Raw genomic sequence first — 23,911 nt, 5'->3', positions numbered from 1 at the left:
AGCCCTAGTAGGAATGTGACTGTATCTAGAGATAAACTGTGCTACCACCTGGACAGTTCAAGATGTGGGAGTGAGCCCAGAGGGAAAGAGTGGGCACCTTCTTCTTGGGTTGCCACTCTGACTGGTGAGCATGAGAACTAGGACTGAGACAGGCATGACTAGACAGAGAGTGGCAACCATCTGCACATGTGTGGGCTGCATAGGAGATTGGATTGAACTAGGCTTCAATGCCCATTGACATGTATGAGAACTGAATGGGATGTGGGACAGACTGGACCAGTCTGCTGCATACACTGGCAAGCAGGGGAGCCAGGGCAAGGGGCAGGCTTGGTGGGGGTTAGTGCGGGTTGCTCTTGTAAGGCCCCCCAACAGGGAACACCTTACCATCTGTCTCAAGGGAGTGAGTTTCCCCAATGACCACCGAAGACGAGGCTTGATGCAAAAGCAAGAGGCTTTATTCGATTACCAGCACGCTGGGGCCGGGGCCAGTTCCTCACGTAGGAGGTAGGCATCGACCCCGAGTCATGGTATAGCATCCTTTTTAAAGACTAAACCAAGGCTAAAATCATAAAACCATAAAACCATAACCATGAACAGGGAAGGGGGAACCCTAAACATAAACAGGGAGGGGGAACCCTAAACATAAACAGGGAGGGGGAACCCTAAACATAAACAGGGAGGGGGCCATGCAATTAGGGGCAGGGGCTAGTTGCAGGTGCCCCTTATCTCTCAGGTTCCCAGGCTCTATCTAAACTTAATCATGAAATATTCCTTCAGCTATTCACTGTTTTCTACTGTAAGCGAAATACAGAAAGCAAAGAAAAAGCAAATTAAATCCTTCTGTCCTTCCAATCCCAAATGTTCCCCTTCACTGTGACTAGGCTACAATTCCCCTTGATTTGTGTGGGGGTTGAGTGTGTGTTGGGCAGGATTGGCCTGAACTGAAATACCCATTAGTTTGTGTAAAAGATGAGGCTGGAGACAACTGACCCAGTAATTGCAACTAACAGTGTGTACACAGGCCGATTTGGGCGACGGATTGTATTGGACCCTATACTGACATGGACACACAAGTATCATGTCTGGGATCACCTCAGATGAAGTTTCTTTGGGAATTCCCAAACGATATCAACAGGAACACAACCATGGAGAAAATAGCAGGTTCCATGGCCTGACCATGGAATGTATGTTTCAGAGCTGGACCTTCCATGGCTTAGACAGAGCAGTGGCCAGCATATCCAGATGCACGTGAAGGATAAGGCAGTACACTGGAGCCTGCAGGGGATACCTGGTACCAGAAAAGAGGATGGAAGACAGAACAAATTGATCAATTATCCCAGCAAAGAGTTGGCAGTGAATAGCTGGGTAAATGGAGACTCTAAGGTGGACTATGTCAGCCAGTGAGTCGAGAGATTTCATTGTGATTGGAGTGGCAAGATCGGCATTAATCCAGAACTATTGAACTATAAAAACCACCTAAGAAGGATCCTCGAAGCATGCCCCACATCGGAGACCCTGGGATGGTTGGGTGGCTGGTTGTGGCTTTTCCTCTATATCTCCCCTCCCCCCAAATATAAAACGGAAAAAAGAGAATGTGAAAACAATGGTCTCACCCACTTTCCTCTAGCCCTTGACCCTTTACACTCTAATCAAATATGTAAAAATCATCAAAAATAAAATTTGTACAATAAAAAAACTTCTAAAGATGTGGTTAGATTAAATGTTAGTGTTAGTTGTGATTCACGTTAATGGGTGTCCCTGTAAGTTGAAACTAGAAACTAGGCATTTGTTATTAGACATTAAACTGCCAGAGAATCCCTGTGTCCCTTGGTTCAGCTCCCATCATCAGCCCCTAATTCTAGCTTCCTGTTAATTCAGATGTACTTAGCAGCAGTAATGGCGTCAAGTTGCTGACAATGAAGTGGGAGACCTGATTTGACTTCTCTGCTTGTAGCTTTAGATGCTACCAAAGCCCAACAAATGTAAGCATCAGGAAGTGAATCAGTAGGTGGGCATTTTCTCTCTGCATCTGAGAAAAAGGAAGGAAGGAGGGAGCGGAGGAGGGAGGGAGGGAGGGAGGGAAAGGATGGAAAGAAGAAAAACAGTAAGAAACTAGAAACTAAAGATGAGTGGGAGAGGAGGAGAGAGAGAGACAGACAGACAGAGACAGAGAGACAGAGAGACAGAGAGAAAGCAGACGCAGATGGAACTAGAAAGAGAAAATCTGGACAGACACTGGGTTCTGCCTTCACAAAGGAATAACCTTGTCAAGAGGCAGCCAGGGGAAGGTCGCCTACAAATGTGAGGAGCAAGGCCTCCGGAGGAACAACTCAGCTCTCACCTTGCTTTAGAGCTTCCAGCCTCCACACTGCTGTCCGGGTTCCCGGGGCTGTGGTGTTGTTAGTGCAGCCAGAGCTGACAAAGAAAATGTAGCCACCTGAAGGCCAGGCAAAACTGTAAAACAGAAACCAAAGTGAGCATTGCCACATGTGGAAAATCCATGGAATTCTTTACATTGTTAAATGCAAAGGAGTAAAGCACCCTTTGCTTTAATTGTGTCCTGCTGTTTAAACAAAAAGCTGCAAAGAGTGTAAAAATATTTTTACTAACCGTCTTTATTAGTCTGAAATCTGTGACACTTGATGCATCGGTTCCTATCACTGTGGCCCTTCATTTTAATACTTAATAAAAGTTTATTCAGCAATCTACCTTTCAATCTTCTCAATGAACCATGATCATTTCTGGCACATATGGAAAACAGAACAAACTTCTTGAATTAATAAAATTAAGTCTGTCAGATGTAGGCCAGTTGGGTATTAAATTCAAACTAGACCAAATACTGGCTGAACATAGTTGCAGCTTGTATAGATCAGATTTGGCATAAAATTCAGTTTGTGATGTAATATAAATTGTCAAAGTGATACTGCTTCAAATTCCATGTGGTTTATTTTTAAAATGATATACATCATACAGAAAAAATAAAGCTTAACTAAATGTGAAAATAACTACTTATAAGAACAATAGAATGAGAATATAAACGGAGCATTCATTAAGCCCTGGCACATGGCTCTACATAATAATCCACATTTCATTGTTTCCAGTTGGATGAAACAGAAACCAAGAGAAGCCTTTTTAAAGGTGACTTTTTCTCATTCACCATGAAAATTCAACGTAGATTGATGATGAATGGGTGTACAGATGGATGGATGGATATTGGCATGCATATATAGAAAGACAGATGATATTGCATTTCACAAACATTAGTACCTTAAGTGAGTGTAAGAATTCGATTGCATTTTGTTAATTGAAAAAAGTGTGATGCCCAGAATCATGACTATGTCAGAATTAGTTCAATTAACATTGTTAAGATGTTCAATTTCAGAAACAAGAACTCAATGCAAAAATTTTAAAAATCAATTCAATATCACTCAATTATTTTAGATTTTATCAAAATACTCCCTGGCTAAACTAAAAACTCAAATCCCAAATGTCCTATAGAAAGATACAGAATATATATATTATAAGGAAAAGCAGTTTAAGATATTTTAGCATAAACCTTTAATATGTAAAGAGGAAATCCAGAAAAAACTCTACACCTAAAGCTACTTTTCTAAATGCATCAAAAAATCATGAATTTGTTTTTTCCACTTTTAATACAAACTTTTCAATAAATTTATTTTGTTTCATAGATTTTTCTACATAATTTTTTTAAAGTTTTATCTAAAAGGCAGTTAGAGAGGGAAAGGAGAGACCGAGAAAGAAAGCTGTAATGCCCTCCAGTTCACTCTGGGCTGGGCTAGTCTGAAGCCAGGAGCTTCTTGAAGATCTCTCAGGTGGGCACAACCACTTGGGACATCTTCTGCAGCTTTCCTGGGCATGTTGCCAGGAATCTGGATCAGAAGCGGAACAGTCAAAACTTGAACTGGCACTTATATAAAATGATGACATCAAAGGTAGCAGTTGAACTTGCTGTATCACACATCAGCTCCGATAGTCATACCTTGAAATATGTTCAGTGCATTTTTGAGATATATACACACACACACACACACACACACACACACAGCATAACCAATCAAACAACAACTCCCTTTTCTATTTTTTTTTTTTTTAGTGGAGGTTGACACTTGTTAGTTCTCTCCTCCACTTCTTCTAGATTATGTGATTAATTACTATAACGCTGTATTTCTCCATTGTTTTTACTATGAAATATTAGACTTGTTACTTTTAGCTGACTGTTTTGGGACATGTTATCCAATCTCCCTCTACTCCTTCTTTGCCAGACTCCCCAAGCTCTAATTATCACTATTGTATATTCAGATTGATTTTATAAGCATCACACATGAGAGAGAATATTTGTCTTTCTGCCTGTGGATCACTTCACCAAATGATCTCTGGTTAGACGCATGTTATTGTGAGGATTTCATTCTTTTTTGTTGTCGAATACTATTCCATTGTGTATGTGGACCACATTTTTCAACTCATGCATCAACTTATCATTTATGCTGACTCTGTGTTTTGGTTTTTGTTAATAATCCTTCAATAAACATTAAAGTTCTGGATTCTCTTACATATTTTGACTCCAGTGTCTCAGATATATTCCAAAGTGGCATATCTGGGTTACACAGCAAATCTGCTCCTAATTTTTTGAGGAGCTCTATGCTGGCCGCCCTAATGACTACACTGGTTTGTATTCCTACAAACAATATTACATTTTTTCTACCAGTAATTGCCCATATTTTATCTTTTGAAAATAGCAACACTAATTAGTGATGCTACCTTATTATGACTTTGATACAGTTTCTCTAACGGCTAATGATATTTAGCATTTCTCATATATCTCTCAGTCATTTATAGTTCTTCTGAGAGATTTCTATTCAGATGTTATTTTTTTGATGTGACAGCATAGAGTAATAAGAAGTACTAATCTTTTTTTTTAAGATTTATTTATTTTTATTGGAAGGGCAGATATACAAAGAGGAGGAGAGAAAGAGAGGAAGATCTTCCTTCCAATGGTTCACTCTCCAAGTGAGCACAACGGTTGTAGCTGAGCCCATCCAAAGCCAGGAGCCAGGAGCTTCTTCCAGGTCTCCCACGGGGGTGCAAAGTTCCAAGGCTTTGGGCCATCCTCAGCTGTTCTCCCAAGCCACAAGCAGGGAGCTGGCTGGGAAGCAGGGCTGCCGGGAATAGAACCGGTGCCCATATAGGACCCCGGCGTGTTCAAGGCGAGGACTTTAACCACTACACTATTGCACTGGGCCCAGAAGTACTAATCTCAATATGGGAGACCCAGATGGAATTCTAAGCTCCAGACTGACACCTGGACCATAGTTTTACCAAGCCCAGCCCTTATGAACGAAACCCTTGAGAGGAGGAGCCGGGATAAAACAGTGAATGGAAGATCCATCTCATGTTCTCCATCCCTACCCAACCCCCATCACTCTGCCTGAAAAATAAAGAAGTTCATCAACAACCCAATGCCATACATCCTATAGATGGCAGAGCTGGGATTTGAATCCATACACTCTGACACAAGAGCTTATATTCTTTTTCAAGTTTCATGTATTTTTACTTGAAAGGCAGAGTTGCAGAGAGAGAGAGAAAGAGAGACAAATCTTCCATCTGCTGGTTCACTCCCCAAATGGCCACAATGGCCAGAACTGGGCCTATTCGAAGGTGGGATTCAGGAGCTTCTTTTGAATATCGTTTACTTAGTTGAGAGGGATGCATGCCCATGTAGATCTCTGATTAATGTGTGGAGGTTGAGGTGTGGAGGAAGGTGGGTGGGACAAATGTTTTCATATTTTTTCCTCCAGTGACCCATGGGGGGGAAGGAGAGGGAGGGGCCACTTCTTGTTGCCAAGCTACATCAGCATCCAGGAATAGGAACAATCATTTATGATGTCTTAGAAAAGCCGATGTGGGGAAGAGTGTTCCAAAGGTGTTACTTGAGTGGTTTTGATAGTTCTGAGACATTGTTAGCTTCATTGCACCAGGGCTGAGAAAATCAAAGTCGGTTGGCTTCCAAGATCACCTTAGTGCATCCACAGGCTCAGGATGCAAAGTTTGACCAGGATAAAGATCCAACATGTTCTGCTTTCCATCCACTGACAAGTCACTCAACATCCTCTGCTGGCCTAGATATGATAGCTGTCATGTCCTCCATGTGCATCTAGACATGCTGTCCACAGCACAGACATCAGCAACTGAACAGGCACAGACTCGACACATGCACTCCAAGCCGACACACATATATTGTGATTTTTCCCTGTGATTAGGGTTTGAGTCCAGCAGTTGAGTTAGGGAATCCTCCAAGAAACCTCATCTATGGTGAACTCAGACTTGACTCTTGTGTGCATCACCAGTGCACGGTCAGGTTCAGTTGGCCACCTTTATCAGCCAACACATGTAACGTTGTATGAGGCAGCTGCCTGTCTACCCCCAGCAGAACTGATAAATGTTGTGACCTTGCCTAGATTGGCCTGCCCCAAGACCCAGCCTAAGCAAATGCTACAGCCTTGTCTGGACTGGCCTGTCCCCAGACCTGTGCTCCAAGTTCCCCAGCCAGGCCCAGGATCTCACATGTGCCAGTGCGTACTGTGACTCTGCTTAGCATGGTCTGTCCTCAGCCCTGGCCTTTGCATGTGCCCATGGGTACTTCCACCTGACCCAGCCCAGCCCCTTCCCAACTTTGGATCCTATGAGTGTCAAGTGAGTTCCATGCGCCAACCTGACTTAGTCTATCACCACTTCAAGTTCTCCTTGCAAACCAGCAGATGTTGCAGTTCCAAAGAAGTAAGCCCAGAAGTCCCCTACAGACTCTGCTCCCAGACCCATTCCCTCACATTCTGGTGAGTGCTGTGGCCCAGGCTGACATGGCCACCTTCTGCTCAAACTTTTGCAGGTAGATGTTATGGCCTAGCCCAGCCAGGCTTGCCCACCAGCCCCCGATTTTCCATAAGACATTATTTAGCCCAACCCAGATCTCCCAGATGGGCTGGTGCCCTGGACCAACCGAAACAATCCCTCCGGTTTCTCCCTCCAAATATGTTTCAGCTACCTCACCTACCTGTATTTGCAGTGACTCAGTCCATGGAAGACCCCAGAAGTCATTCCTCCATGGTCAAACATGTCTTCAGAAGCTCCTACTTCAATACATCAGCAGGTCCCCATCCCCAGGCAATCTATAGCCCCCACCTTGGGCCCAGAGTCCCCTGCATATTTTAAAAAAAAAAATAAAGTAAATAAATAGAATAGGCAACTATGCTGGCATACTGATATAGTTGATACAAATTTGGCACTCATGAGACCCAGAATACCTGCCGGCTAGGGACATGCCTAGGTGCAGACAATCTAGGCAATTGCCTACAGCTCGGGAAAAGCTTGTGTTCTTAAATAATGTACTGAGCACACATCTAAAATACACTATTGTTAATTGTAATAAATGGTACAAAGAAAAGTACCACCTGCAAAATAAAAAGTATAGGAATTCTAACGTGAGGCTATTGAGAGAAGCCCTCAAGAATACTAATTTTTAATCTTTAATACCAAGGCATCTGGAGATAGCTTAAAAAATAAAGAGTGGGGCAGGAGTGGGAGAGTTTATAGCAGCATAAACAGAATGCACTCAGATCCTAAAATTTGAACAAAGGCAGTTGGTCAAACATATTTTCTCAAACATTGCCATTACAGAATGTATATTTTTCATTTTTTAAAAGAAAGCACATTTAGTTTTAATCTAAATGCAGACCAACAGGGCATGGCTATACAACTCTGCTACAAGTTGAACTTGTTACATAAGGCAGAAATGAGGAAATATTAATCAGAATAAGAATCCTGAACTTTTTAAGTAAAACCAAACAAAAAAACTTAGATACAGAGAATCGCAAAATGCTTTGTAAGGTAACAAGGTTATAATACAATTTTTAAAAATGAAAATAGTGTCAAACATGACTATTTAAAATGTGTTTCTACCAACAAAAAAAGTTATCCTTAATCAAATTTTAACACAGAAAACTATATGTTTTCAATTTTGTCATTGCAGTCAACAAAGGCTGCCAGAAAATGGGATAAGTGTAAGCAAAAAACAAAAACAAAAAAGGCATAAAATATTATGGAGCATTGTCAAAGTACAGGAGTTCAGATTTGGCTCTGTTGTACAGTGAGGGGAGGAAGAGCTTGCAGGGAAAAAGATAAGGCTGGATAGGGAAATAAGAGCCAGATGTCAGGGGAAATTGTAAATCACACCAACAGCTTTATCATGTAGGCAAAAGAAAACTCTCAGAAAGTTTCAGGTAGGTATGCAAATTTTAGGGAGCACATTAGAGAACTGAAAGCAGAAAGAAATCTAAGAAGCAGAGAAAGTAAGCTAACTACTACTTGCATATCTGTTAATTGAAGCAATGGTGAATGTATAAATAATGGTACAAATCAGGTGTGAAACTAGAAAGAAAAAAATTATTGATAGCAAATATGTTTTTATTAACTGTAAATCTTTGAAATTAATCAACATAGGCTATATATGGTGACATCCATTAAAATGGGGAGATATTATATGAAAAGCAGCCATCCTTTAGCTAAAAGAGAATAAATGCCTAATAAATATTATTTTATTTGATAAGAAATTCTAGGATTATTTGTGTTCTCTGTTTGGAGGCACTTGCCTCTACAAGAAGTCAAAACAAATTTATGGGAAAATCATTTCAAATTATTTTGCATTTTGGAATTTATAAGCATCCATTGTACTGATTATCTGGTTTTTTGCTAATTGCAGACCAAGACTCATAATTCAAATCTATTTATTAACCATTTCTGACCTTCAGGTTCACTGTCAACTCATTAGGATCCTGGTTTAGGGTCTAGACCTGAAAAATAGGTAGTATAACTCTGGGGGAAAAGATTCCAATCCTGGGCTTCTCTGAGCTGTACTCCCATGTTTAAATAATTTAGCTTCAGAACTCGACTAAAACAAGTTGAGGAGGGAGGTAAGATAAACACATCTACGTGCCAGCCACTGTGACAGGTGTGTAGTGCCCTTTCACTGCCTTCCCCTAAGAGTTATCCTTGTGTATGTGCATGGGAGAAACTAACACTCAAAAATGCTGTTGATATACTTTCCTCTGGAAGCAGATGTGGTGAAAAAATTTAGATTTTGATGAAAATAAGAGCATCCCAAAATGTTAATTCTCATTTCTACCAATACCATGCCTCCAAGACCTTATCATAGTCATCTTTTTCTGTCCCATCATTTAACAGAACAAATGGTGCAGAAGAGTCATCAATATTCAAGGAAAAAGGAAAGAAAACTTCATAATGCAGTATCCCAAACTATTTTTAAGAGTTCAACATGCATTCCAGAGTTCTACACATAATCTCAGTTATATCATTAAGGTAGCTTTAAAGAGAAACCACTGTTGCATTAATTGGCCTAGTATTTTAAAAAAAATTAAAGCAAATGAATAATCAAGTCAGCCCTATACTTTCTGTGTTATCAAACCACAAAATGGGAGAAGCAGCTTTCAAAAAGCACATTGCATCAGCACTTGCTCTTTGTCTGCCAATACCTGTTTTTGCACTTATTTTATATAACAATAGAACTTCCCAATTTTAGCTAGCCATGCAACAGCCTAGAATACTAACCACACTACCTGTGTGTTGTCACAGGACTAAGTTCTGGCCAACGGAATGTGAGGGAAAGTAATGTGAGTAATTCTTAGGATATGTCCCACAACGAAGGACAAGTTGGACCATGAGCTGAGCGCCACAGGTCCCAGGCCAGGGTGACAGAACAGCAGGAGAGTAGCAGCTTGGATCAGGTTCTGGGCCTGAGCAGCCATCCCAGCTCTTTTCTACAGACCTGTATAATTTGTAGGTGAGGGAAAGTTAACATCTCTTTGTATCACGCAGTTATTTGGGATCCTTTTCACAGGCATTGAATCCCAAATCTCATTAACACACTGGGCATCTGTGTTGGCAGCATCCCTGTGTCCCTTCTCTCTTCAAATCTCAGGAGATCCTCCCTCCTCATAAATGGAAGCCAAGAAATTGTTCTGGGATCAGAAACGAGCTGATGCATTTAGCTGCACAAGATCATTGTTAGAAGCAATTCTCAGTTCACTGAAATGTTTCCTTCCAAAATCTGGCAATAATTTTAGCCAAATAGTTTTTCTCTTCTACATGTGACAACATTCAAATATGCCAAAATATACATCACATCAAGTTCTTATTTTGAAATTGAGGAGATCAAACAACCTGTCTACATCTCTGAGTACATCCCCCCTCTTTCTGACTTTAAATGTATTACTAACATCAAAAAGACTTTTAATGGGGAAAGAGGTTTAAATTTTCCCCTTTGCAAGTGACTAAGGAATAGAATTCATGTCCAGACTTCCACATGACATCAGACTGTCTTTACATACTCTTCTATATGTAGTCTGGTTTCTTAAAACAGGCACCGCTTACCTTAAAGTCACATGCTGAAACGTATTGTTGATTGTTAAAGCATTTCTTCTGCAATGTAAATGGGTGTGAACTTTAAGGAAATCAATCAATAACCCCCGGTAATGTCTTGATTTTGTAACAGTGGGGCAACCTACACACTGCAACTGACAGAGTGTGTGCCATTGAGCAAGTCTTTTCATTCTGCTAAAACTTTGTGTTTTTTTCTATGAACTAGGGAGAGTAATCAATCCTGACTCAGAGAATGGTGACATGAAGCAGATCAGGAACTAAGCAGAGTGGCTGGCACATTATTGGACTGTAGTGCTTATTAGCTGTCATTCATATTACCATGTGCTTATTTGCCGAAGATTTTTTTCAGTTTCTGAATTCTGAAATTTCAATCGCTTCTTGGCCTTTTGGCTAAGATCAAGTGTAGTATCTGAATTCTGAAATTTCATCTTCCTCCTGCAGGGAGATGGAATTCCTTGACCATTATCTGTTGTAGTTATTTAGTTCAACTGGCTTATTCTGGGAAATCCTTATATTTACAAAGTGGCTAAACAATCAGAAATAAGACTACTCCCATGAAAGAGAATGAACTAATAATACAAAGTAAACTTCTGAGATAGCTCTTTAATTTTAGCTACTTGAAAATCACATCAGATTATGTAAGACTTTTTGTTGAATAACAGTCATTAAAATAGAAATTAAAAAACAAAAAAGGTAAAGGAGGAAGGCACGAGGGCAATTGAGAGAGGGAGAGGAAAAAGGAGGAAATTTTGCTCTCTTCCTAGAACTGTACCCATAAGGACATGATATATGTTCTCCTTATATTAATATTTTCAAAAAGAATAATATTCAAATAAACATTATATTTTTAAAAATAATTCTTTATTTTCATTGGAAAGGCAGAGCAGATTTACAGGGAAAAGGAGAGAGAGAGAAAGATCTTCCATCCACAGGTTCACCCCTGAAATGGTCACAATGGCCAGAGCTGAGCTGATCCAAAGTCAGGGGCCAGAAACTTCTTGGTCTTGCAGGTGACTGGAGGGTCCTAAAGCTTTGAGCCATCATTTACTGCTTCCCAGGTCACAAGCAGGGAGCTGGATAGGAAGAGGAGCAGCCGGGAACAAACTGCATTCTGCAGTCAAGATCCCAGTTGTAATACAAGGACTAGGAAATGTATCTAATTAAATAATACAATTTCCTTCATCTCCATTTAGTGCTTGTTTTAAAATACATGTTGCATTGTATTTTGGTAATCCACAGCCATTCACCCTTCTTCAGATTTGCTTTCCACCAACTCTGCACCCTTCACACCCCATCCAGGGCAAATCAAGAAAAGAGTAAGTTCTTGTAACTATGAAGAAAAAATGAAATGTGATCACATGTCTTGACTGTTTCCTTAAAGTCCTGAACTAAGGTCATTTTGCTTAATTTCTTTTTAAATTACTTGTATGTGACTGTGGCTAACACTTGATACTTACAATGTAAGAGGACTTTCAAAACCAGATTTTAATGATCCTTAGGTGGCTGTATAAGAAGCAGATGTTCTACTACATTTTCCAGATGCTAGCTGTAAGCACAATTAATGAGAGACAGTGCTTACACATCAGTTAATGCATTTCAGTACATAGTTAAAACCATGTTAGGGAAATGAAGAATGAACAAAAGCCAGGACTACTTAATTCCAAGGAAAATTATCAAGAAAGATCAAGTTTACAAATGTTATGCAAATGATAGGCAGAACAAAAGCAACTGTACCCAACCAAACTGTGAGGCACTTTTTTTGTCCATTGTGACAACTCTAAGAATGATAAATCCCAGTGTTTTTCCCCACAATTTTGCACACTACATGCCTTTGAGAATATTTCATCTCAGTTATATGCTATTCTAGAAATCCCTGGACAATCTAAGAGGTCAGTTAACACTTTAGGAATAGAAAACATGATGAAACAGATTGAATAATTTTTTATTTAGTTTGCTAGAGAAGACACTTTCTGCAGTCAAATAAAATTATGATCATTTTACTGTTTCAATATCTTGCAGATTTTCTTTTATTGAGCACTACCTTTTTAAAGATTTTTTTAATTGAAAGGCAGTTTACAGAGAAAAGGAGAAATAGAGGAGAAAGGTCTTTCATCTTCTAGTTCACTCCCGCTAAAGTCACAATGGCTGAAGTTGAGCCAATCTAAGGCCAAGAGTTAGCAGGTTCTTCTGGATTTTTCAAATGTGGGTGCAAGAGCTTATGGCCTTGGGTCATCCTCCCCTGCTTTCTCGGGTCTCAAGCAGGCACCTGGATTGGAAGTGAGGCATTTGTGCCTAGAACCAGAGCTCATATGGGATGCTGGTGCTATAGACCAAAGATTAGCCTGTTGATCGCTGTATTGGCCCCAAGCCCTGGCTTGTCTTTTGTCTGCTCCGTAAGTTGTCCCTCTTTAGTATTCAGTTTAACTCAACTGGCACTGGGTTTCCAGTAGGCTTAAAGACATCCACTGGGACAGACCGTGATATCTACTTAGAGATACAGGTCTCAGTAAGAGGCTGTCAAAGCTTCCCTATTGAAATCAGTACCCAACAAACCAACAACTCTGGTTACATGATTTATGCAGACTTACGTTTGGACCCATCATACTAAATTTACCTGATTTATCTCAAGCTTTATATCTACTAGCCAGTAGTATTTTCTCAAAGTGGCAAATGTAAGCAAGTAGTTGTTAATTCATAACAAATAACACCTCATTCATATCAGCCAAAGGATCAGATGTGAAATTTTAGTTTGCAAAGCACAGTGCTGCCTCCTTGCCAACAAAACCGAGCTGATCGGAAATGGAAAATTAAACATAGAGCAACACACTCACAGCCTGTTCTTTGAGGTCCACCTTTTGTGTTCCTTACAATATGCCATGTTAATACGCATGTCTAACCTTCATCAAAGGGACTCATTAATTTTTGTGCTAAACACATTTTCAGAAATCTAGAATTACTTCTCTTATGTAGTCAAAGGGTCTGCCTTTACAAATTTCTTTTTTTCTTAAATCTTGGCTTACTTGAAATCATGTAAACTAAATAAAATCATTAATATTCTACATTTTTGGACCATCAGAATGACAGTTCCACCCAACAGAACTTTCTTTGTAATTTGAACATTTTGTATCAAGAAACCAGTCATCTAAAACCTGTTACAATTAATTCACTAAAATTTTTCTTTACATGCAATTGATTTGATGATCATAACATTACATTTTTTTTTTAAAGATTTATTCCATTTTTATTACAAAGTCAGATATACTGAGAGGAGGAGAGACAGAGAGGAAGTGGAGCCGCCGGGATTAGAACCAGCGGCCATATGGGATCAAGGCGAGGACCTTAGCCACCAGGCCACGCTGCCGAGCCCAACATTACATTTTGTTTCAAAAAATAGCAAGATGCAAAAAGGTAGAAAAAAGTATGAAAGTAAATAAATTATATTTTTCTCCAAAGCAGATGTAATTCTACATAATTTGAAAAACCCCTTTTTAAGCCCAAAGCTGATGTTGCTAGAGATTTGCTTTCTAAACAACCCACTTTCAGAGTAGTTTTATCAACTTTACAAGGGTTGGGAGAAGGAACACAATAGATAAAAAGTTCATCTCTGGTGATCAAATTTTAACCACATCCATGGACTTATCCTCTTTTAACTCATATATTACTGAAAAGTGGTTACATAAATCACAAAAATACTCATTTGAAATTAAACGGAAACTTAGGACTATGTGAACTCAAAAAAGAAAGTTGCCTTTTAAGTTCACAAGGCAACATCTCCCGCTGTGTCCGGAAAGTGCACGTAACTAAAAGTATTAAATTATAACCACTAAGGCTATAGCTGCAATTTAGAAACTAACTGATAAATGAGTGATTAATCAGTAGCGAAAGCAGCTACAAATTCTCCAGAGAAGATGGGGGTGAATCTGGAGGCGAGAAGGAGAGGAGCAGGTTTTGTCCAGCAACAGCAGAGGCATGGTTGTATTATTGAGTTAAGCTTAACTGATCTGTTTAGTTTGGGGTGATATTAGCAGCTCCTCAGGTACTATTCAACACCTTCCCGTTAACTAAGACAAGGGGGTATCCTGCAAGGCAGTGAACAAAAACATGCTCATTGATAGGTAGTCTTCTGAGGACAAAGAATTTAATTTAGTCGGAAGTCTGCAACAGTCTGGCTCACATTTTGTGTCAAGATCAGTCTGAAGGTGTTGTCTTTCAAGATCAACACAATAGAGTTTAGGAGTTGGTTTTAATTGTATTGTAAAACAAATAATTTCACCAAATCCGTGAACGAGTATCATTACCAACTTTTCTGTTGTTCCTTTTCTGGTTCCCCTTCTTCTCAAAAGTAAACTCTAGGTGCGGCCCGCTTGTTCTCTAGCGTTAAACTCTCATCAGACACCGTGGCGAGTGTAGTGCAGGTACCACTAAAGGAACTGAGTGATAAAAACTGGAGCACTAATTCTAGAAAACCACCTAGCCGCATGGAAACACTAAAAGAGGATGCTTTTCTGTTTGATATTATTGTCTGCCCTTTTTCAAGACCATTTCTTCCAATCTTACGAACTTTACAGACAGCTATTTGTCGAGAGTTTGCAGCTGAGCTATGAGTAATAAGAAAACATTCATATAACTCTTTGAATTTCTACCACAAAAGATTATGCGTAAATAGAAGGGGATATGTACTATTTTTTCATCATAGCACACACGTCTGTACTGCATCCTTTTCCTGACTAGACAAGAAATGTGCCCTGACAAAGGGCAATTTTTCTTCATAGAAAAACCTCATTCTGGAGGCTGCGAGTGCAGATCTTGAACAGCTGAGGTTCAGGGAAAAGCTCACAACTGGCACGCCCCCTCCTAGGCCACATGACCTTGGCATTAATGTCTCTGCTCCTGGGCAACTTCATCTATAAAACAGGAGAGTGACAGCTAACCACTCTTGATAGAAGACTGGTTAGAATACATAACACTGGCTATGTGTTAGATGCTCTTCCACTTCTTGACTTTTTAAGATTTTAAGACCTAGCTACAAGGCTTCCATCTCCACTGAAAAATTCATTTTTGAGGAAATTCTGATGCAGCCTGGGGAATCCCAAGCCTCTTCCCTGTATATCAAAAGCTTACTCCAGAAATCAGTGTTACAATCAACACCTGCTGTGGTGCAGAAAACATGAAGAACAGGATGCCGTCTCTTCTCAGTGAATGAGCAAAGGGGACTTGAGTCGTAGAAGTGTGACCCAAACTCTGATCACTTACAGAAAATGGGTGTCTAGTGACTGAGGCAGACAGGAAAAAGAAATTCAACTCAGGCCACACAAACTTAGCAAGGTTAAAGCAAAGAGGTGCAGAAACCTTCAACTGTAAGTCAAACATGAGCTTTCCTTATAATGCAAAGATTCTGAAAGTACCTTGACTTTTCAGTTTATGACACGTTTGTGAATATGAAGTGGCTCTATCCTCTGTTTTCTTGGAATATTTTGGACAATACATTCTGTAGAGTAAGAAATACGTGAACAGCTTGCTTTTCTTACAAAATTCCTGATGTTATGTGGAACAGATTATTTCTGAGATCAAGAAAAGTAAATATGGAAAAAAATTTTAGAAAAAAAAAGATAGAGTGTTGACTGAGATTTCCTGTTTGAAACCTGCTTCTCTATAAACCCATTTCCTTTGTGAGGTTCTGAACTTCACTAGAGTCTTCAAGGGGATCCGTTTAACAGCATTCCTCTTTCATGCTGGATTCCAAATCCCTAAAAAAGTAAGGCGAGGAATAAGGTTGAAAGAGACTACAACATTACATTTGATTGAGAGAATTGTGTTGGAAAATATGGTTGACACCTGATGACAAATAAGATCCTGCCATCACAATCAGTATTCCCACGTGGATGGCTAGAGCCTATCCTTAGGTGAGCAGATGGGCAGTCAGGCTCCCTGCCCACTGCTAGTTGCTTGATGGGCCACACATGCTGCTATGATTTAAATTGGACATGGCTCCTAAAATCATGCAGACACCTAAGACATTAAGCGATAGCATTCAGGAGTGGAAACGATCCAATTGTGGTTTAGGAGATGGGCCTCCTGGTCTCCCAAGAGGCTTGGATATAAGAGCCTAGAACTTAGACCCACTTGCTGGTCTGCTTAGCTCACCTGTGATCCGCGCATGCTCTGCAAGGCCCTTATCAGAGTCCAAACCAATAGAGCCAGGGGGTCTTGAACAGTGAACTTGAACAGCGAGTCTTGATCAGTGAACCTCCAAAACTGTGAGTTATAAAACCTTTTCCTTTTGTAACTTAGTTTCTTCGGATATGTAATTGCGAGCATACAAACTAACTCACACAATACCCATTTCCGGTGAGTCAACTTACCTGCCCAGTGGCAGGTGACTTGGTTGTCAAATCTGAGCACCTGACGGAGTCACCTGATGGGCTTATTAAAACACAGAATTCCGGGCTCCACCTGCAGTGTTCCTGAGTTGCGTTTTTAGTAGGTGCCCGGTGATCCTGGTGCAGCTGGTCTAGGAAGGGTTATGCCTTGAGAACTCTGAAAAGCATCCCATCCCAGCAGGGCGACACGAGTTACTGGTGAAGTTCTGTTCTAGTCTTCCTTCCATAGCAGGTGGTACACAGCGACAAAGGTGGTGCACCAAGTCATTTGTTGCATTCAGTTGAACCTTAATATGTTGCTTGATGTCCGTTTCAATTAGCATGTGAAATCATCAAAAAAAAAAAAAATCTCACTCTTGAACTCCCACACATTTGCAAGCTAAACTTTGTATCATTTTGACTTAAAGTTCTTGATTCTAATGCTCAACCGATCTGCCACTCGCTGTGGGCAGACTGGCTAGATATGCGTGAGGAGTAACTTGAGGCCACGATGCGACAACCCCCCTCCCCACTTCTATATAATTTTCCTCTAAAAACACCGGAAGTTCCTCCTAAAAGGCCATTTACATCCCACTGTTTCCCAATGAGATCCAATACTTTCAACGACTGGGATATTGAAACTCAGATTTTGCCTTTTCTGCAATGACTTTCACTAAAGATTACAAGGTTTACCTGTCTTTCTGTCTGCCAATCCCTGCTCTTCTGTCTCCCCCACACTCAAGAAAAATCTGTCACCCAACATTTCTAAATGATATTCAGACATTATACAGATGCAGAGAAAATTTTCATTCTGTGTTACTGTTTGTTTGTTTGTTTTAATCAGCTAAGGCCACATTAAATTCAAAATCATTCAGCTAAAACAACACAAATTTCAGATCCTCATTAATTTAAAGCAAACGGAATCACTTGTAATTATGTGTGTAAGGAGAAAATTGCTGTAATGGCAACATGAGTGCCGAACTCCGACGTGACATGATAAATCCACAGGATCTCACACTTAAACGGAGGTTTAATTGAAGGAACTGAAGAATCACTGAGCTTGGGGATGTTAAATTCTATGAGTCACTCTTCGACTGCCCCCAAGTGGCCAAGTTGCAGCATGCTGGTCACAGAGAATACAATCTTAACAGTAACATTTGAGGCTGACGTTTGCTTTCCGGATCTGAAGAAGACTGTGATACTTATTGCTTATATTTCAACACACTCAAATAATTTGTTTTTAAGCCTGATGACACATAACTTGATTTTTAACTTCTAATGGTCACTTGGTCTAAGGGAAATTCAGTAAGGATAGCAGAAGCATTGTACTGAGGGATGACCACAAACAAGGAGTTTGATAGCCTGCGTCTACAATCAAAGACACAATGTAGTGAACGTAGGAGCCAAACCAGACTTGCAGTGTTGAATTTGTAAACTTTACATGTAATTTTATGGTGAAAACCAAACAAGGCCTAATTACTTTTAAATGGTTGTAATTTCACAAGCTTACTCTTGAGAGAAAAAGACTTTTTCAAAACGTACCTGGGTGGGGTGGGGTGAGACAGTTGATGGGGTCCAGCTTATATAATTGATGAGGGTTTAGTATTTGAAAGTTTGCAACTCTCTGCCACCCCCTCCAACTTGTTCATGAAGATTCAACACTCTCTCCACCTGCCCAACTCCCACTGACTTCTGAGCTGCCCACCATCACCAATCAAGTTACTTCAGACTTTCATTATAGCTAAGGATAAGGAAAGGATTAACTACATCAATAAATTATTCTGTGTTTTCAAAATCAAGAAGAATGGACTGAAATGAGAAAGATACAAAGTTGATAAACTGGAAGAAGATTTACATAAAGGGCATCTTTTCTCTGACCTGGGCGCTTTATTCACTGGGTCATAATTCATTAACTTATTTGTTTTTGCTGCCACCTGCTGGTATCTAGGGATTTCTAGTGCGTTGATTCAGAGTAAGGGAAAGTGTTCTAATTCATTGCAGCCTGTATGGATCTGTAAGTTTTCGGGATAAGCTCATTTAAAGCTTTAAGGGGCTTAAAAGGTTGCTAACAGAATCTGATTACTTTAAGTACAGATAAAATTGTAGTTTAGAGGGCAAGAGGTCTATAGAAAGAGAAATGAGACAAGGAAGTAGATCTAGTGAAATACCAGAAGCCGGAAGGTTGGAGCCAGTGAGTTGGAGCCAGTGGTTCGGTATGTATAACAGGGTCTTTCTGGTTCCTGTAGTTATATGTACTGTTACAGAGATAAGGCAATTGCAGAGTGAGAGGAGATAGTCAGAAATATATATGTATGTGTCTGTGTGTGTGTATACATATACACATATACTGAAAAAGTTTTGCGTAAATTTTGAAATGTTTACGTCAAAAGAAATTTATTCTTATTCAATTGTCCAGGAACAATTTGAAGTATTTCATATATTTGAGCTATGAAATGCATGGGACACAAAGCACTTACTAATCAACCCACTTATTTTACTGCCTATGTAAAACAGCATCATGCAGAATTGATGGAATCATATTTTAGTAAAATAAATGGACAATAGAAAGCAGTGTAAGATGACTCTGAAATGCCACAAGAGAACCAACCAATGCATATGACCCCAAACATTGGCATACTTTATGCTCTATTCAATAGTCTTAATGTACAAACAGAGGTTCGATGTCAATCAACGCATATTTTGAGATTAATATGCTGAGAAGTTTACATCCCAAATCAAAATAAAGGATCCTACTCATAAGTATGTTATATGTGTTTTTTGACCATATATAGAGTTAAAATTGGGCTATAAAAATACTTCTCAGGATCCTAGATTCAGCAAGGCCTAAAATATTTACTGCCCAGTTGGCATTATGGAAGGCCAGCTTCCCATGAGCCCCATCAGTCACTCTTGAGAGAATTCAGTTCCACAAAAGGCATTGACTGCTACTGAACACATTGCTGCTTATGCTGCAAGTTTAGGCAACTGTCTCAGCATAACAAATTGGGAGACTATGGAGGTCATGATGGAGTCATTGCTGTAGAGTTCATGATGAATTCATTCAGTGTTGGTTGAGTAAACAACATGTGGTATTGGGATAACGTAACCACAGGATTTGTGTTAACAACAGTTTTACCAAGTTGGCTAGGTTTGACAAAATGTGTATTTGATATTTAACAGAATTCAACTGCGAATCCTGTGGCCAAGCAATGGGAAGACAATGGATCTTGCTAGATCTTAGAGACAGCTATAAATAGGGCTCTGAGAGTTTCAGTAATGGTGTTTGTTTGTTTGTTTAGAATAATTTTATTTATTTGAATTCACAGTTACTGATGGGAAGGGAGAGGCAATAGGGAGATCTTCCATTTGCTGGTTCATTCCCCAAGTGGCTACAACAATCAGGGCTTGGCCAAGCTGATTCCAGGAGCTTCCTCTGGGTCTCCCACATGAGTGCAGGTTTCCAAGCACTTTGGCCATCATCGCCTGCTTTCCCAGGTGAATCAGCAGGGAGATGGATGGGAAGTGGATCAGTCGGGCTAGAATTGATACCCATATGAAATGTGGACATTATAGGTGGCAGCTTAATCTGTTACGCCACAATGCCAGCTCCCATTTCTGTTTCTTAATTCACAACCACTTCATCCTTAGGGCAGAAAGTCTTCCTTCAGAAGGAGGCATTAGCAGCTTCCTAACTTTCCACCCATTTAGAATTACTACGGGAAAGATATTGATTAGCTTAAATCAGGGGTGCATACCTGTACCAGTCAAGGCCAGAGGTAACATGAGGTGACTGTGAACAGCAGGAAATCGAAATTCTAACTCCTCAAAAAGTGTATCCACTTCCTTGTCTGTTAAGTAGAAATGCTGCAGCATCTATTGTGAGAATTGAAGGAGATATTTATAAACATTTAAAGGTATGCTGAGTCACCTTCAATGGATGAATATATACAGAAAATGTGGTCTATATCCTACCTACGATGGAATGGTGTTCGACCTACGAAAAGGAGATGCTGCTGTCTGAGATGGAAAGTTGAGTCTGGAAGACACAGTGCTAGACATAGAAAAACAATCACAGGGTTCCCAAAAAGGGCTGCTACAAAAATGAAATTTAAAATACATGTATTTTTGGTATAAAATGTTTTTGAACTCAATGTCTGGTGTCTTTGTAGTACACATCTCCATGGTCTTTCTGGATCTGAAGACCCCTTGTACTAGATGATTGTGCATAAGGACAAAGTCTTAGCAGGAAAAGTAGATCTGTGGTTTCCGGCAAAGTAGGAGTTGCTGCTCAGCTGGAATTATGTTTCATTTACACAAGATGAGTACATTTTTGAGATCTGTTGAACAACATATTTCCTGTAGAGAATATTATGGAAGTGTGCACTGAATACTTTGTTAGGATGGTAGATCTAATGTTAGAGAGAGAGAGAGAGAGAGAGAGAGAGAGAGAGAGAGAGAGTGTGTGTGTGTGTGTGTGTGTGTGTGTGTGTGGCAGAGAAAGAGAGAGACAGGGTCCAGCACGGTGGCCTAGTGGCTAAAGTCCTTGCCTTTAACATGCCGGGAACCCATATGGACGTTGCTTCGTATCCCAGTGGCCCCACTTCCCAGCCAGCTCCCTGCTTCTGACCTGAGAAAGCAGTGGAGGATGGCCCAAAGCCTTGGGACCCTGCACCCATGTGGGAAACCTGGAGGAGGTTCCTGGCTCCTGGCTTCAGATTGGCACAGCTCTGGCCATTGTGGTCACTTGGGCAGTGAATCATTGGAGGGAAGATCTTCCTGTCTCTCTTCCTCTCTGTTTATCTGACTTTGCAATAAAAATAAATCTTTTTTTTAAAGAAAGAAACAGAGAGACAGAGAACAATGCAATACCAGCAAACTCACAGTTGACCTTTTACCTTTATTGAGCTGTTGATGGTGCTAACACAGATGCATACCTATCTCTAAACTTATCAAAATACATACATTAAACATGTTCAGTGTCTTATTATCTACCATATCTCAAAAAAAGCTGTTTAAGTGCTTGATACAGAATAAGTACCCTGTAAGTAGTTATTGTGCCACTAGAACAACTGATGATACAGTGGAAATATTAGGGAAATATTAAAAATCAGTCATGCTTTGATGTCACCCCCGGAATTGCTTTGAGGGTGTGAGTTCCAGAATCAGGCTTTTCAATGTGTTTCTCAGAAAATTTTCCCTGTTGTAGCCAAGAAAGGGAAGTTTTTAGTAGATTGCAAATTCCATAGATAGATTTTTCTTTATATCCACTTGTTGACTTTAGAATTTAAAATCATTTCTGGCACCAAAAATGTGCTGTAACTATCTATTGAGTAGAGATAAATAAAGCAGCTATTGGAGCTATTGTATGTGGTCAAATCAGAACAGGTGTGCATGTGTGAGCATGCATGTATGTGCTCACTCATGTGTAACTGGCTAAGAGTACAAATGAAGGCCTCCATAATGTATTTCATAAATCAATATAATCAAAAGCATCACAAATTATCTTGTCTATCATAAACATAAACTGTAGCAACTGAGAGTTTCAGACCAACACTGACAGTTTCAGGATTCCACAGCTTTCCTCCCTAGGACCTGGCAAATGCAGAGAACCATGTAGCAGCTCCTGATCTATGCCCAGGTCTATGCTGCTGCTTTCCTACCCCAGCTCTGTTTCTCATTGCAGTGTCCTTGGATGTGTAAGTGTCTCCAACCAGCTCTTTCATGGAAACTTTGTCCACACCTGTCATACACACACCTTTAGATCCAGGTGGAAACCAGAGAAAAATTTAGACAGGGAAGACAATCTAGAAAGAGATGTGCAGGGCAATTGCATTATGTCAGATAAATATGCTCCCTAAACTATAGGGAGGAGCCCAGCTGAAAGAGGCACAAAGCAAAACCCTTCAAAGCCTGGAATCCAGCGTAGTCTTCCAGATTTTTGAGCAGGAAACCTGTGCATCTCACACTGCAACTGAGAGCGATTCTGGGCCCGTTGTTTGCTGTACTACTCCATGTATTGGAACTGAAGGACTAATTTCTAATCTAAATTCTGTTCAAAATTTGCAGGCATGTATTTCTTACCTTGTATCTTCAAGATGTGCACAGACATGTACATGCATGCTGTACATCTACTTTTAAACCTTTTAATGACTTTCCATTGCATTTATGAGATGAAATGTTTACAGGTAATTCTCATTATTCATGGGAGTTATTTTCTATGAAGTCACTAGGACCTTTAACCTTGACCACAAATATTAGACCATTCATTCCAGCAAGTCTGTGATCATATTTTCATCAACTAACCTAAACATAACCTTCTGAATATGAGTTTCTTTTTAAAGGCATCTTATTTAATACATATTGTCATCTCATTAACATTGAGTTAACAGCAAACCTGCGCTGAAACTCCTGCCTGAACAAAGCTTATCTAACATATGTATTTTCTCCATAAGGCATACCATTTCTTTCTTGTGCATAGGAATGCTACCTACCGTATCAGTGCTACACTTTAGGGACCCATTTAACAGTGCAATTACCCACAAAAAAGCATAATATGAAAAAAAGGTTGTTTTCAATAAATCTTTAGAGACCCTGATTTACAGTGTGAGTTAAAACAAGAAGGCAGAGCATGGCCTTACTCAGCTTTTCCTGAGCACAAGTACACCATGTGACTCCAAGTGCTTGACACCATACATGACTCCATGTGAAAGGAGAAGTACTATGAGTATACATTTGGGGGTTACAAATACATGATAGTGGGTAGACAAGTTCATAACTAAAGAAACTTTGTGACTAATGATCATCACCCACATTGGACATGGTAAAGTCTAAAACCCTTGCCTTGGAATTCGAGGTTCTCCAGAAGTTTGTTAATCTTTGTTTTTGAGCCTTAATTCCAATATCCTCCAATTCTCCCCTGTATACTTACTAAGTCCCCCCACACCCTACCTTCCTCTTGCACAACCACACAGTCTCAGTCTCCAGTTTCTGTTGATTGAAGCCAACATGTATTCAGAAACATGAGTACCCCAAAAATATACTGCATGGGGTGGGGGAACAGCATGATTCCTGTCAGTAAGTGG

The 23,911-nt window shown here is 40.0% G+C and overlaps 1 pseudogene; it reads left to right on the top strand.

The window, feature by feature from the left end:
* The first annotated feature begins 10,840 nt into the window (after positions 1-10,840).
* Positions 10,841-10,981, top strand: LOC118757572 (U2 spliceosomal RNA; annotated as a pseudogene).
* The last annotated feature ends 12,930 nt before the right edge of the window (positions 10,982-23,911 follow it).

The sequence above is a fragment of the Ochotona princeps genome, chromosome 9 (genome assembly GCF_030435755.1).
Source record: "Ochotona princeps isolate mOchPri1 chromosome 9, mOchPri1.hap1, whole genome shotgun sequence".
NCBI classification, from domain to species: Eukaryota; Metazoa; Chordata; class Mammalia; order Lagomorpha; family Ochotonidae; genus Ochotona; species Ochotona princeps.
The sequence above is the reverse complement of the archived record's forward strand: the minus strand, read 5'-3'. Positions and strand labels throughout refer to the sequence as shown.